The sequence below is a fragment of the Nyctereutes procyonoides genome, unplaced genomic scaffold (genome assembly GCF_905146905.1).
Source record: "Nyctereutes procyonoides isolate TBG_1078 unplaced genomic scaffold, NYPRO_anot_genome, whole genome shotgun sequence".
NCBI lineage: Eukaryota > Metazoa > Chordata > Mammalia > Carnivora > Canidae > Nyctereutes > Nyctereutes procyonoides.
In genome coordinates, this window is record NW_026575049.1 from 39171086 (window position 1) to 39184252 (window position 13167).

The following is a 13167-nucleotide window of genomic DNA, read 5'->3' on the forward strand; positions in this document are numbered from 1 at the left end:
TCAGTCAGTCAGGACTAGTGAAGTAATCTGTCTGATAGACCCTTGTCATTGCCTAAGGAAAGGTGACCTTACTACAGCCAATCTACTTTTTGCTAGTGTTAACTTCTTTGTTCCTGCTCCCTTCTGCCTCATTTTTTTTTTTTAAGATTTTCATTCATTTATTCGAGAAACAGAGAGAGAGGCAGAGACACAGGCAGAGGGAGAAACAGGCTCCATGCCCAGTGCGGGACTCCATCCCGGGTCTCCAGGATCATGCCCTGGGCTGAAGGCAGGGGCGCCAAACCGCTGAGCCCCCCTGGGCTGCCCCCTTCTACTTCATTTTGTACAGCTCCTCAGAGCTCCTTTCTATCTGCTACAAGGAATGCTGTCTTATTCATGAATTTTTGAATAAAGCCAATAAGATCTTTATTTTTTTCCTTAGTTGAATTTTGGGTTTTAATAATGGGGACATTGTTTTTAAAAAGACACTAATCAGAGTGCCTGGGTGGCTCAGTCAGTTAAGCCTCCAACTTTGGTCTGGGGTCAGGTCATGATCTCAGGGTCATGAGATAAGCCTGCCCCTGGCTCCAGGCTCAGTGTGTGCTCAGTGCTGAGTTGGCTTGGGATTCTTTCCCTCTTCCTCTCCCTCCCCTTCTGTTCCTCACCCTGTGTGCTCACCCATGCTCTCTAAAATAAATAATAAAATAAATAAAATATTTTTTAAAAGAAATTGATCTTGGTTGTCAAACTTCTTTATAAGTGAGAACAGACCACCGAAGTGTCTCTGCTGAGAATATGTTTTTCCATAATGAAGACTAGCAACTTTCCCTCCTCCCAGAAGCCCTGCATGGCTCTGGGCCTTGGAATAGGCAAGTGGCCTGTATGTCCTCTTTAACATGAGCCCTCCAGACAGGGTGAGCACCTCTATTCTGTTTTGTCAGAAGAAAATTTTTGAGGAGCAAGGATAGGAGGCTTCCACCCTCTGGGAGTCTGAACTATAAATATCTGTGGAGACAGATTCTCCATACGGAATCAAAGTGGAGAAATTTGTGATTAAAAAATATGGAAGGGTGTCATATCTCTTTGGTGAACAGGATTCCAATTATCCTCAGTTGCCTCTGGGCTCCACAGGGCAGTCTATCATTTCCTACAAATCTTTTAAGTCTGCAAAGTTCTCCCCAAATATATTGCCACATCCCTTTGCTTTCTTGAGGGTGGAAATAGCACCTAGAGGAAGCCACTCCATTCACTCTCTGCCCTACTAAAAGGAAACAAAAAAAACTAAGCGACCAAACATGCCTTGCCTCAGTCTCTTCTTGGATTTAGTACTTGAGAAAGAGGAGATTCTATTGAATTAAATGAGGCAGAAATGTTATTTACTGGATGCAGGTCAGTGGCCAGTTGTGACCAGTGAGGGCCCTCCTGGTGGTGTGCTGGGTTCTGGGTGCTGGGTGCTGGGATGCAGCCCTGAATGAAACCCACAGAGCCCATCCTTGGAACTTACAGTAACATGGGGAATTCAGACATCCGTCAGTGCGCCTACAATAGCTCTGCCAAACCAACCCAAGTATCTGGGGACAATCTGTGAAACTGATGTGTTGACACATGCCTGACCATCCTACCCCAAGAACACTCTGTCCAACCTAATTGACTTATGAACCTGTCCTGCAGAAAGCTGACCTGCTGCCACAAGACCAAGATTTGAACAAACCGAGAACAAGCCCTGCAGCTGCACAGAGGGACCGTGAGTGAACAAAAGTAGTCTCCGTGACGACACATGCAAAATCTCCCCATGATGGTCGTGCTCCTGCTGCCATCTTTTGCACAAATGACCTAAGTGCCTGAATGTCACTGGGTGGTGCCTACAGAAGCAGTGAGGTCTTTCCCCTTACCTCACCTTTCCCAACATCCAATCATCTCCATCCACCTTTCAGATGCCTAGTAAATTATCATAGATGCTCAGTTCCCCTTATGCTCAAGGAAGCCAATTTTAGAAATTTTCTCCCTGCCCCTTGCTTGGTGCCCTGCAGTAAGGTCCTTTCTCTCTGCCACAAGAACTGCTGTTGGTGTTTGGTTTAGCGTGCATCAAAAAAGAGACCCTTGTCTGGTGACATTTGGAAATTAGTCAGGGCAGAAAAATCAAGCCAAGCTTCCAGGGACAAGCCCGGTCTTCAGTCCTTCCCTGCCACCAGCTCCGTTCTCAAGGTGCACATAATGTTTGGTGAAGAAATACTTGGATAAAGGAGATGATATCTTGCAAAAAATCAGAGTGATTTTTCTGTACACAGACCCTTGGTCATGGGGTGTTCCACTAGTCTGTTCTCTAAATTAGTAATCCCCTAACAATTAACTCCACCATAAACTGCTATGTCCACAACAAATGTCACACACAGTAGGAGGGAATGTAAGGGGTGATTTATGGAGCATCCACTACATGTCTTACACATGCTGTTTCATTTAACCTTACAACAGCTCTGTAAAGCATCTCCCATTTTATCCCTCTTCTACAGATGAGCAAATAGAGGCTAAAACTGGCTACATAACTCATGCAAATCACACAGAGACAAGAGGAGAAGGGTGGCAAGGATTCACATCCAGGTTTGTCTAGTTCAACACCCTGCTTCTTTCTAGAATGTCATGACTTCTCAACTTGCTGCAGCAGGACAAGAAAGACAAGCTTGATTGGGATGTTCCTCTGCTAAAATCAAATAATAATTTATAATGATAGCCTTTTTCCAATTTGCACAAAAAGTCAATTGAGAGAATTTTCTTAATTTCATGTTTTTCTCCTACTATTATTTCCCAAGCTTTGGTGCCTGCTACCCCCTTATGTGAGAGTAACATCAGCAATCCTAAAAGGAATGAAAAATTAGAAAAGGATAATTAACAACTATTCATGCTTCATTCAGTAGATTTTCTTTTAATTTGGAATGAATGCTCCCAATTTTGATTTTATATTGAATTTGTGTTCAAGAACCTTGGGGGCTCACAGGAGAGTTACGTGCACAAAGTTCATTATAAAGGTGTTTGGATTGGATGTCCTAAGGAGGGCTGTCCATCTGAGGGAGAACATCAGGATGAACCCAGCTCCAAATTAGCAAGGACACACCAGGGGCAATGAAATTAATTTCCTATTCAGAAATAGCTGGTCATGTTCCTTCCTCACCTTCAGCAAGTAGCTTATCTACACTGGTTTTTATTAGGAAAAGAAACAGGCTTTGGTCACTCAATAAATCACCGATTTCCCACAGAAGACATGTCCCTTTCATTAAAGAAGAAGGGGAAATTAGGCCACTGCCTTAGAGCTATAGAACAGTATTGTTATGCTGCAAACACATATATAAAAGTCAAGTCCCACTGAGAAGCAGCCTCCCAGGACAATAAGAAAGGAAAGAAATAAAGACTTTTGAAAACAGTCAGGTCTGAGGCTCTGTAGCCCTGCTGAGAAGCCAATTTCTTCCTTTCTACAGCATTTATTCAGTTACCCTGGTATTTACTGATCCAACATTCTTTCAGCTCCTCACGGTGCCATGTAGTGCTTTACTTGATCCCAGGATGAATAGAAACTTCCTACCATCAGGAGTTTTGTAGTCTGGTGGGATACAAGAGTGGTAGAGAGAATTTACACAGCACTGCACCCTCATAGGCTCTGCTCAGTGGTAAAGGGTGCTGTGTGGGGGTCACAAAGAACTGTGGGTCCCACTGAGAAAAGATGTCATATTTCTACATAGTAGTGATGCTCCTCCAAATCTCCAGATTTGATACAAGCAACAAAAGAAAAAACAGACTGGACTTCACTGAAGTTTAAAACTTTTTTGCATCAAAGGACACTATCAACAGAGTGAAAAGGCCACCAGTGGAAAACATTTGCAAAACATATATCAACCAAGGAATTAATATCCTGAATATGTAAAGAACTCCTACAAGTCAACAATAGAAACAATCTGATTCAAAAATGGGCAATGGACTTGAATAGACATTTCTCTAGAGAACATACACAGATGGGCAATAAGCATATGAAAACGTGCTCAACATCACTAATCATTAGCGAAATGAAAAATCAAAACCTCAACGAGATTTTCACTTCACACCCATTAGGATGGCTACTACCAAGAAAGAAAAAGAGAAAACCCTTGTGCATTGCTCATGGGATATAAAATGGTACAGCTGCTACAGAAAGCAGTACAGAGGTTCCTCAAAAAGTTAAACATGGAATTATCATAAGTTCCAGCAATTCCGCTTTTAGGTATAGATCCCCAAAACTTGAGAGCAGAAACTCAAGCAGATATTTTTATACCCACATTCATGGCAACCTTATTCACAATAGCTCAGAGATGGAAGAACCCAGTGTCCGTTGGTGGATGAATGAATAAATGTGGCATATCCATACAATGGAATATTACTCAGTCTTCCAAAGGAAGGACATTCTGGCACGGGCTACTACATGGGTGAAACTTGAGGGCATTTGCTCAGTGAAAGAAGTCAGATAAAAGGAAAAAATTATTGTCTGATTTTACTTACATGAGATATCTGAAGTCGTCAAGTTCATTGAGGCAAAAAAGTAGAATGATGGTTGCCAAAGCTGGGGCAGGGGGAATTAGTGTTTAATAGGCACAGAGTTTCAGTCTGAGAAGATAAAAAAAGTCCTCATGATGGATGGTGGTGATGGATGCACAGCGATTGAATGTACTTGGTGCCACTGAAAATAGACTGCTAAATTTGATCTTATGTAGGTTTTGCTGCAATTTCATTTTTAAAAATATTTAATTTATTTATTCATGAGCCACACAGAGAGAGGCAGGGACACAGGCAGAGGGAGAAGCAGGCTCCCTGTGGGGAGCCCGATATGGAACTCGATCCCAGGACCCCAGGATCACGACCTGAGCCAAAGGCAGATGCTCAACCACTGAGCCACCCAGGTGGCCCTGTTTTGCCACAACTTAAAAAAGAAAAAAAAGACTCTCCAACCCCAAGATAGCACTCCTCTCAGTTATTTTACCCTTTCCCACCTTGAAGAGCACAGCACTGTTTTCTCATTCAGATAAACAAAAGCAAACGAATTCTGTGTGAGATGTAGTGCTCATTTTTCTTCATTTATTCAAGAACCATTGAGATATTGGGGCACCAGGGCATTGGGTTCCCCACTCAGCATGGAGTCTGCTTCTCTCCTTCCCCCCACCCCCAGCCTCTCCTCCCCACTCTGAAATAAATAAATAAAACTTAAAAACAACAACAACAAAAAATGTGCTCTGGAAATCTGCCTGGAGATGTGTCTAGTGTCGCTATGGCCCTCCACCTTGGCCCTCAGATGAACACAGGTGGGGCAGATCCAAACCCCAAACTACGTGATTACAAACATCGACGTGTGCTGTTGTGCTAAAGAAATGAGACTCAGAAATGAAGAGCTTTACCTAACATGTCTAATTGATGGCAGATCTGGTTCTAGAATCCAGTTGTTTTAATGGGCAATCCAATAGTTCGAAAACACTTGCTTTGCTGGTGGAATGAAAGGCTCCAGGAGGCTGTGTGCCTATCAGTTCTGCACCACTGACAGCCCAGAGCCCACCTTCTTCCTGCCAGCAACCTTCCTCCTCTTCCTACCTCATAAATATCCTTATTTTCTCTTTTCTTTCCCCTCTCTCCCTTAGCAGTCACACTACGGCCTACAGCTTAGTTTAGCCTCATCTTGGGTTCAGACGCTCTCAACATTCAGACCAGTAGAGACCTCTCCATCTGGTGATCACACCACTCCCCCAGATCAGTGTGCTCTCCATCAAATGCTATCTTCTTCTCCAAACAGCTCTTCTCCAGACTTTTATATTTCTTTAAAATATCTTTTCACAGCATGCCTGCGTGGCTCAGTCAGTTAAGCACCCAACTCTTTGATTTCAGCTCAGGTCATGATCTCAGGGTCATGAGATGGAGCCTTGCATGAGCTGGCATGGAGTCTGCTTAGGATTCTCTCTCTTCATCTTCTTCTGCCCTCCCCATCTCCACTTGCTCTCTCTCTCTGAATATATATATATATTTTTTTTCACTTTTTATTTTTGAAAAATTACATGTAGATTCACAAGAAGTTACAAAGATAGTACACAGAAGTCCTTCGTGACTTTTACCCAGTCTCCCCTAGTGGTTACATCTTATGTGGCCGTAGTACCCTGTCAAAACCAGGAAACTGACATTGAAGCAGTGGATGTGTGTGGTTCCCTGTCATTTCCTCACATGTGTAGATTCCTGTAACCATCACTGGAAACAAGACACAAAACTGTTCCAATGACACAAAGATCTTACTCCTTTATAATCACACCCATCTTCCTTCTGTCCCCATCCCTAATCCCAGCAACCATTAAATTATTCCCCATTTCTGTACTTTGCTGAAAATATTATTCAAATGGCATCATATAGTATATGATATATGGAGATTGCCTTTTTATGTTTTCAGCATGCAAGTCGCTAGGACAATGCTATGAACAGTGGTGTACAGGTTGTTATGTGGACTTGCTTTCATCACTCTGAGACAAAGGTCCAGGAGTGAGGTTGTAGGGATGTATATTAAGCATATGTTCAATTTTTTGTTTTTTAAATTTTTTTCTTTCAGTTTTATTGAGATGTAGTTGTCCTACAGCACTCTATAAGTTTAAGGTGTACAGCATAACGACTTACAAATATGCAATTATGTTCACATATAATGATCACACAATAAATTTCATTAACATTCTTCATCTAAATGTAGATTCAAAAAATAGTTTTTTCTTTGTGATTAGAACATTTAAGGTTTATTCTCTTAACAACTTTCAAATAGACCACATAGTAGTGTTGACTATAGTCATCATTTTGTACATTACATCCCTAATAGTTATTTATCTTATAACTGGACATTTGTACTTTTTGACTACCTCATCCAATTTCCTTCCCCCTCAAATCCTCACCTCTGATAATCACAGATCTGATCTCTTTTCTTTTAAAGATGTATTTATTTTTAGAGAGAGAGAGAAAGCACACGTACACAGTGGGAAGGGCAGAGGGTGAAGGAGATAGAATCTCAAGCAGACCTCCACTGAGTACAGAGCCCAATGCAGGGCTTGATACCATGACCCTGAGATCATGACCTGAGCTGAAACCAAGAGTTGGATGCCCAAATGACTGTACCACCCAGGTGACCCCTGATCTCCTTTCTGAGAGTAAATACATAAATACACATTCACTGAAGAGGGTATATTTATGGCAGATAAGCACATAAAAAAAACTATATATATGTGTGTGTCATGTAGTTTAGATCATAGAGTATCATACAGAATTATTGTCTTTCTTTGTCTGGCTTATTTCACTTACATTTAGTTATTAAAGAGACTACAGAACTCTTTTCCAGAGTGGCTGCAACATTTCACATTCCCATCAGCAATATATGAGATACATTTTCTCCACCTCTTGCCAGAATTTGATACTGTTAATATATTTTATTTATCTGTTTTGATAAGTGTGTGGTGATATCTCATCAGGGTCTTAATTTGCATTTCCCTGATGGTTTGTGATGCTGAATATTTTTTCATGTGCTTATGTGCCATAAATATAGCCTCTTCAGTGAAATGTCTCTTCATGCAGCTTGTTTCCTAGCAAGATTGTTTTTGTACTGTTGACTTTTGAGAGATCTTTATACATGCTAGATAAGAGTCCTTTGTAAAACGTATGGTTGCAAATATATTTTTCCTATCTGTAGCCTGTCTTTTCAACTGTTTGACAAGGTCTTTTACAAAGCACAAAGCAAACATTTCAAATTTTGACATAGTAAAAGTTATTGATTTTTGTCTTTTTTTTTTTTTTAGATTCAAAAAAAAATTATCAGAGACACACAGAGGGAAAGAGAGAGGCAGAGACACAGGCTCCATGCAGGGAGCCCGACATGGGATTCAATCCCGGGTCTCCAGGATCACGCCCTGGGCTGAAGGTGGCGCTAAACCGCTGAGCTGCTAGGGCTGCCCTGATTTTTGTGTTTTATGCATTGTGCTTTTGGTGTCATAGCTAAAAATGCTTCACCGAGATCTCCTGTTTTCCTCTAAAGGTTTTACATAATTTGATGTTTTACTTTGAAGTCTGTGATCTATATCGAGATAAATTTTGTGCAAAGTGTGAGTTTTAAGCCAAGATTCTTTTAAAAAAATATTCAATTGTCCTAGCACCATTTGTTGAAAAGACTATCCTTCACTGCATTGTTTTTGAATCTGTCAAAAACCAGTGCTGTATGCGATGTCTGGATGGCTCAGTTGGTTAAGGTCCAACACTTGATTTTGGCTCAGGTCATGATCTCAGGGTCCGAGTCCCATGTCAGGCTCGACGGTCAGTGTGGTGTTTGCTTGAGATTTTCAGTATCTCTCCCTTCCTCTGCCCCTACCTGCCATGTGCACTCTCTTGCTCTCTCAATAAACAAACAAAGATAAACCTTAAAAAAAAAATCAGTGCTGTACTTGTGTAGGTCTTTTTCTGGGTCTTCTAGGCTATGCCACTGATCTCTGAGTCCATCTCTCTGTGAATATCACACAGGCTTAAATAGTCACATCTGTATCCTTACTAGACTTCAAATTGGGAAAATGAATTATACCCATTTTATTGTGGTTTCTTTTCCTCAAAATTGTTTTAGTTATCATAGTTTCTTAGCCTTTCTGTATAAATTTTAGAATGATTCTGTCTAAATTCACAGAAAATCTTTCTGGGATTTTGACAGAAATTGTATTCAACATGCATATCAATTTAGAAAATATAGTCATTGTTACTAAGTTGAATCTTCCAATACATGAACACAGCATGCCTCTCCGTTTATTTAGATTTTTAAAAATGGCTTTCATGGCTTTGCAGTTTTCAGCATATAAGGCTGGTATATATATATATATATGATTGATACCTAAGTATTTTATTTTTTGAGTGACTATAAATAGTCTTGTATTTTTTATTTTAGTTTCTTTGCTACTGCATAGAAATATAAATGACTTTGGTTTGTTAATTTTATATCCTGTGATGTCACTTATTAGTTCCAGAAAAATTTTTGGAGAATTTTTTGGGATTTTTTTTAATGCAGCAAATGATGTCATCTATAAATTAAGGCAATTTTATTTCTTCCTTTATGATCTGTATGACTTCAATTCCTTTTCTTGCCTTATTGCATTGGCTAGAACTCTCACTACTGTGTTGAATAGGGGGACATCCTTGTTCCCAAACTTAGGGCAAAAGCACTCATTCTTTTACCATTAAGTGTGATGTTAGCTATAGAGTTTTTGTAGATTGTCAGGTTGAGGATGTTCCCTTCTACTGTTTGTTTTCTCAGAGTTTTCATTGTGAATGGTTATTAGACTTTGTCAAACATCTTTTCTGCATTAATTGATACCATTATGTGATTTTTCTTCTTTAGCCTGTTATGTTAATATGGCAGGTTACATTGATTGGTTTTCATAAATTGAACTAGCTTTGCATATCCAGAATAAATCCTAGTCATGATACATAATTCTTTTTTTATATATAATTGAATTCTATTTGCTAATACCCTATAAAGGAATTCTGATCCTGTATTCATAGTGTTTCGTTTTCCTTTTTTGTACTATTGTTTTCTGGGTTTTTTTTTTTTTTTTAAGATTTTACTTCAGAGAGAGAGAGAGAGCAGAAGCAGGGAGAGGGGCAGAGAGAGAAGAAACAGGTTCCCCACTGAGCAGGGAGCCAGATATAAGGCTTGATTCTAGGACCCTGAGATCATGACCTGAGCTGATGGCAGACACTTAATCCATTGAACCACCCAGGAGCCCCTGCTTTCTGATTTTGATACTGGAATAATAATAAATTCATAAAAAGAACTGGGACATGTTCAATTCTCTTCTGTTTTTTGGAAGACATTGGCCCCTAATCCTCTCTTTCTCTCTTTCTTTAGTCTATTTTCTCCATTATTCAGATTGGGAAATATCTATTTCCCCATCTTCAGGTTCAAGATTCTCTCCTCCCTTTTCCCCATTTTGCTATTAAGTGTGTCCACTGACATTTGTCTTTTATTTCTAATATTTTTTAGTTCTAGAATTTCCATTTCATTTAATAACTTCTATTTCATCATTGAGACTTTCTTCTTTTTCATTTGTGCCAAATGCATTCACAACTGCTCAGACCATTTTTATGATGACTGTTTTAAAATCCTTGTCCGGTAATTCTAAGATATGTATCATCTTAGTGTAAGTATCTGTTGCTTGATTTCTTTCACTCAACTTGAGATTTTTTTTTTATTCTTTATATTATGAGTGATTTTTGATTGAAGCCTAGACATTTTGAGTATGATGTTATGAGACTCTGGGATACCAGAGGCAAGAAGAAATTCAGGGAACTCACCACCATGCCATTCTCAAGCTCTAAGATCCCTAGTGGATCTTCCTCCTTCTCTCCGCTTTTCAGTCTTATGTTTGTTTTACACATTATGTCAGTGAGTTTTAGCTCTACTTAGCAGAAAAGATAAGGATAGTTAATTATACTGTCTTTCTAGAAGCTGAAACTTATTTTTCTTTTAACTAAGCCATCTGTCTTGTTTTAGGAGTCCATTTCTGATACTGGAAGAATATTTGAGGATTACACCCCTCAAAACTCCTTGAGTTAAAAGTATAGTCTTTTCCATGTTACCTGCCTTTGTCCTGATCAGAAACTGTTCATTATCTCTTGCTTGAATTATTTAAATGGCTTCCTAATTAGTCTCTAAATTGACAATCTCTCCCTTTCTTGCAGTCTGCTGTTCTACAGATTGTGGGCAGTTCTATTTCCTTAGGCATAAATCACTGTGCTTCCTTTCTCTTCCTCCATGACCTAAGACAGCTCATCACTGGCTACTTAGTAAAATTCAATCCTTAGCTTGGGGTTCAAAGTCATCAATGTTATGGCTCATTTTCCTATTGACAGCCTTATCATCCTCTGCTGTTGCATGCAATTTGATGCTGCAATGCAAGGGCATCACTTCCAGATCCCACACACATGTTATGCAGTTTGATCCAGGGCCTGCACTCATACTCGCCCTCTGCTTGGAATGTACCCCCTTACCCACTCAGGTCAGGGCCCATTGCCTCAAGGAAAACATAGTCAAGTCAGAATTGGTACTTTTCCCTATCAACAACCATAGCTTCTTGCTCACATCTCTCTTTAAACATATTTCCAATCCATTTCATAGTTACAAGACATAATGTATAGTTTTTGCAGATTCTCTCCTTTTGTACAAAACCAGGTCTTCTTGGCTTAGTGGTCCCAAGAGGAGAGCAAGCCCATCATTGGATGGCAAGACTGGAGCTGGCTTCATCTGGGGCAGGAGGTAAGTCAGTGAAACATTTGCTTACTTCTAGAAAATGTGCCAATTTTAGGAGATTCTGTTCTGTCTCAGGCTTCTCTGGAAGTCCAGGGAAGGAAACCTTAGAGATCTATTCACCAAGCTTGGCATGAAGTCAGTTTTGGAGATGTTCTAGATCAAAGCTCCCTTGCCCTTCATTACCTCTACCTGTCATGTCTGTAATATGGACAGTTCACCCTTTGGGGTACTGATGCTTTCTCTGTTCAGAGTGTGGTGGCAGCAAAAGGAGCAAGTGAAAATAGGAGCTGCTTAAGTCTTAGCTCCGCTCCTTACTAGCTGTGTAAACTTTGGACATACTATTTAACTTTTTTGTACCTCACATTCCTTGTCTGCAAAATGGGGATAATTATAGAATATACAGAGAATCACATAAAAATGCTTAGAACTCTGTTTGGCACTCCATAAACATTAGAATGACCATTTTCAATGTTTTCTACCCCAGTACCCTGAAGAGTAGAATATTTGCAAGGCCTGGGATAGTATCCCAAAGTAGCCTCTATTTTCTTGAAAAATTTTGGGGCATTCTATTTCATGTTAAATGTTTGTCCAAGTTGTGCATTCTCCTCCATTAGTAGAGCTTCTTTGTTGAGTTTAATACTGAATATTTCTGGGGCACCTGGTGGCCCAGTGGGTTGAACATCTGCCTTCGGTTCAGGTAGTGATCCTTGGGGTCCTGGGATTGAGTCCTGAATCAGGCTGCTCGCAGGGAGCCTGCTTCTTTCTCTGCCTATGTGTCTGCCTCTCTCTCTGTGTCTCTCATGAATAAATAAATAAAATCTTTAAAGAAATCTGGATATTCCTTCTGCAAAAATATTTAAGAAGGTATACTCTAGAAAGATAATTCTATGTTATTCCCTTGGCACAGGGGGGAGCCTCTCAGTGGCACGCTCTTAAAGGTTGAGGTGCACAGTCCCCGCAGGCTTTGCTTGAGCCACAGACACAGAAGACTGAAGCCCAGATCAGCACCATAAAGTGCTCCTCACTGATGAGTTCTGTGTGGGGCCTCTATACCCTCCTTTACTGACCCTCCCTTACACTGAGATTTACCACCTCAGTCCTTCTTTCCTCATTTGAGAGAGCTGGCCCCTTGTTAGATGTGTGAAATGTGAGCACAGAGATAAAAATCTTGGCTTGTATTTCCTGGACTATGATCATCAATAAAATAGGGCAGAGGAGAGCTATAATCTAATACACCATATTACTGTAATTAGAGCTTCATGCATAGAGCTCTCTCCCGCCCTCCCTCCAAAATAATGAAACCATTTTAAATAAATAGTGGTGACTTTATTCTCCATCATGTGGTGTTCAGTGATTGGGTAATTATGGTGACAGCATATAGCTAGTGGATGTTGAGTTCAGAATGTAAGAAAAAAGATTTGGGGGGAAAAACACACATAGGATAGAGCCATAGAATCGTAGCACTGTGGAACTGGCAGGCATACTGGCAATTGTGTGCCTTGCACCCCCACTCACAAAAGAAGTGAAAGACTGAGAGATTGCAAATGTGAGAAGCTTAGGCAGAGGTGGAATCAGACCTAAAACCCAGGCTCCTCTCTTTTATTTGATATTCTTTTCAACCCATGTGTTGTTTCTGGGAAACCTCCTAAGACAGAATATTCTAGAAAGCTTTCCACATGGCAAGTAGACTTTGCCCCCCACATCTGCTGAGAGAGAGGACAACATTTCTGTGACATAAGCTGTTGTCTGTCCCTTCATTGTCTGTGGACTCTGAAAAATCATGGCCACTGAATGTCACCAGCAACCTGCCCTGAATGTTTAAGACATTTTTTTTTGTTTTATCCATTTTGTTCCTTTGACATAGCAGAGAGAAAAAA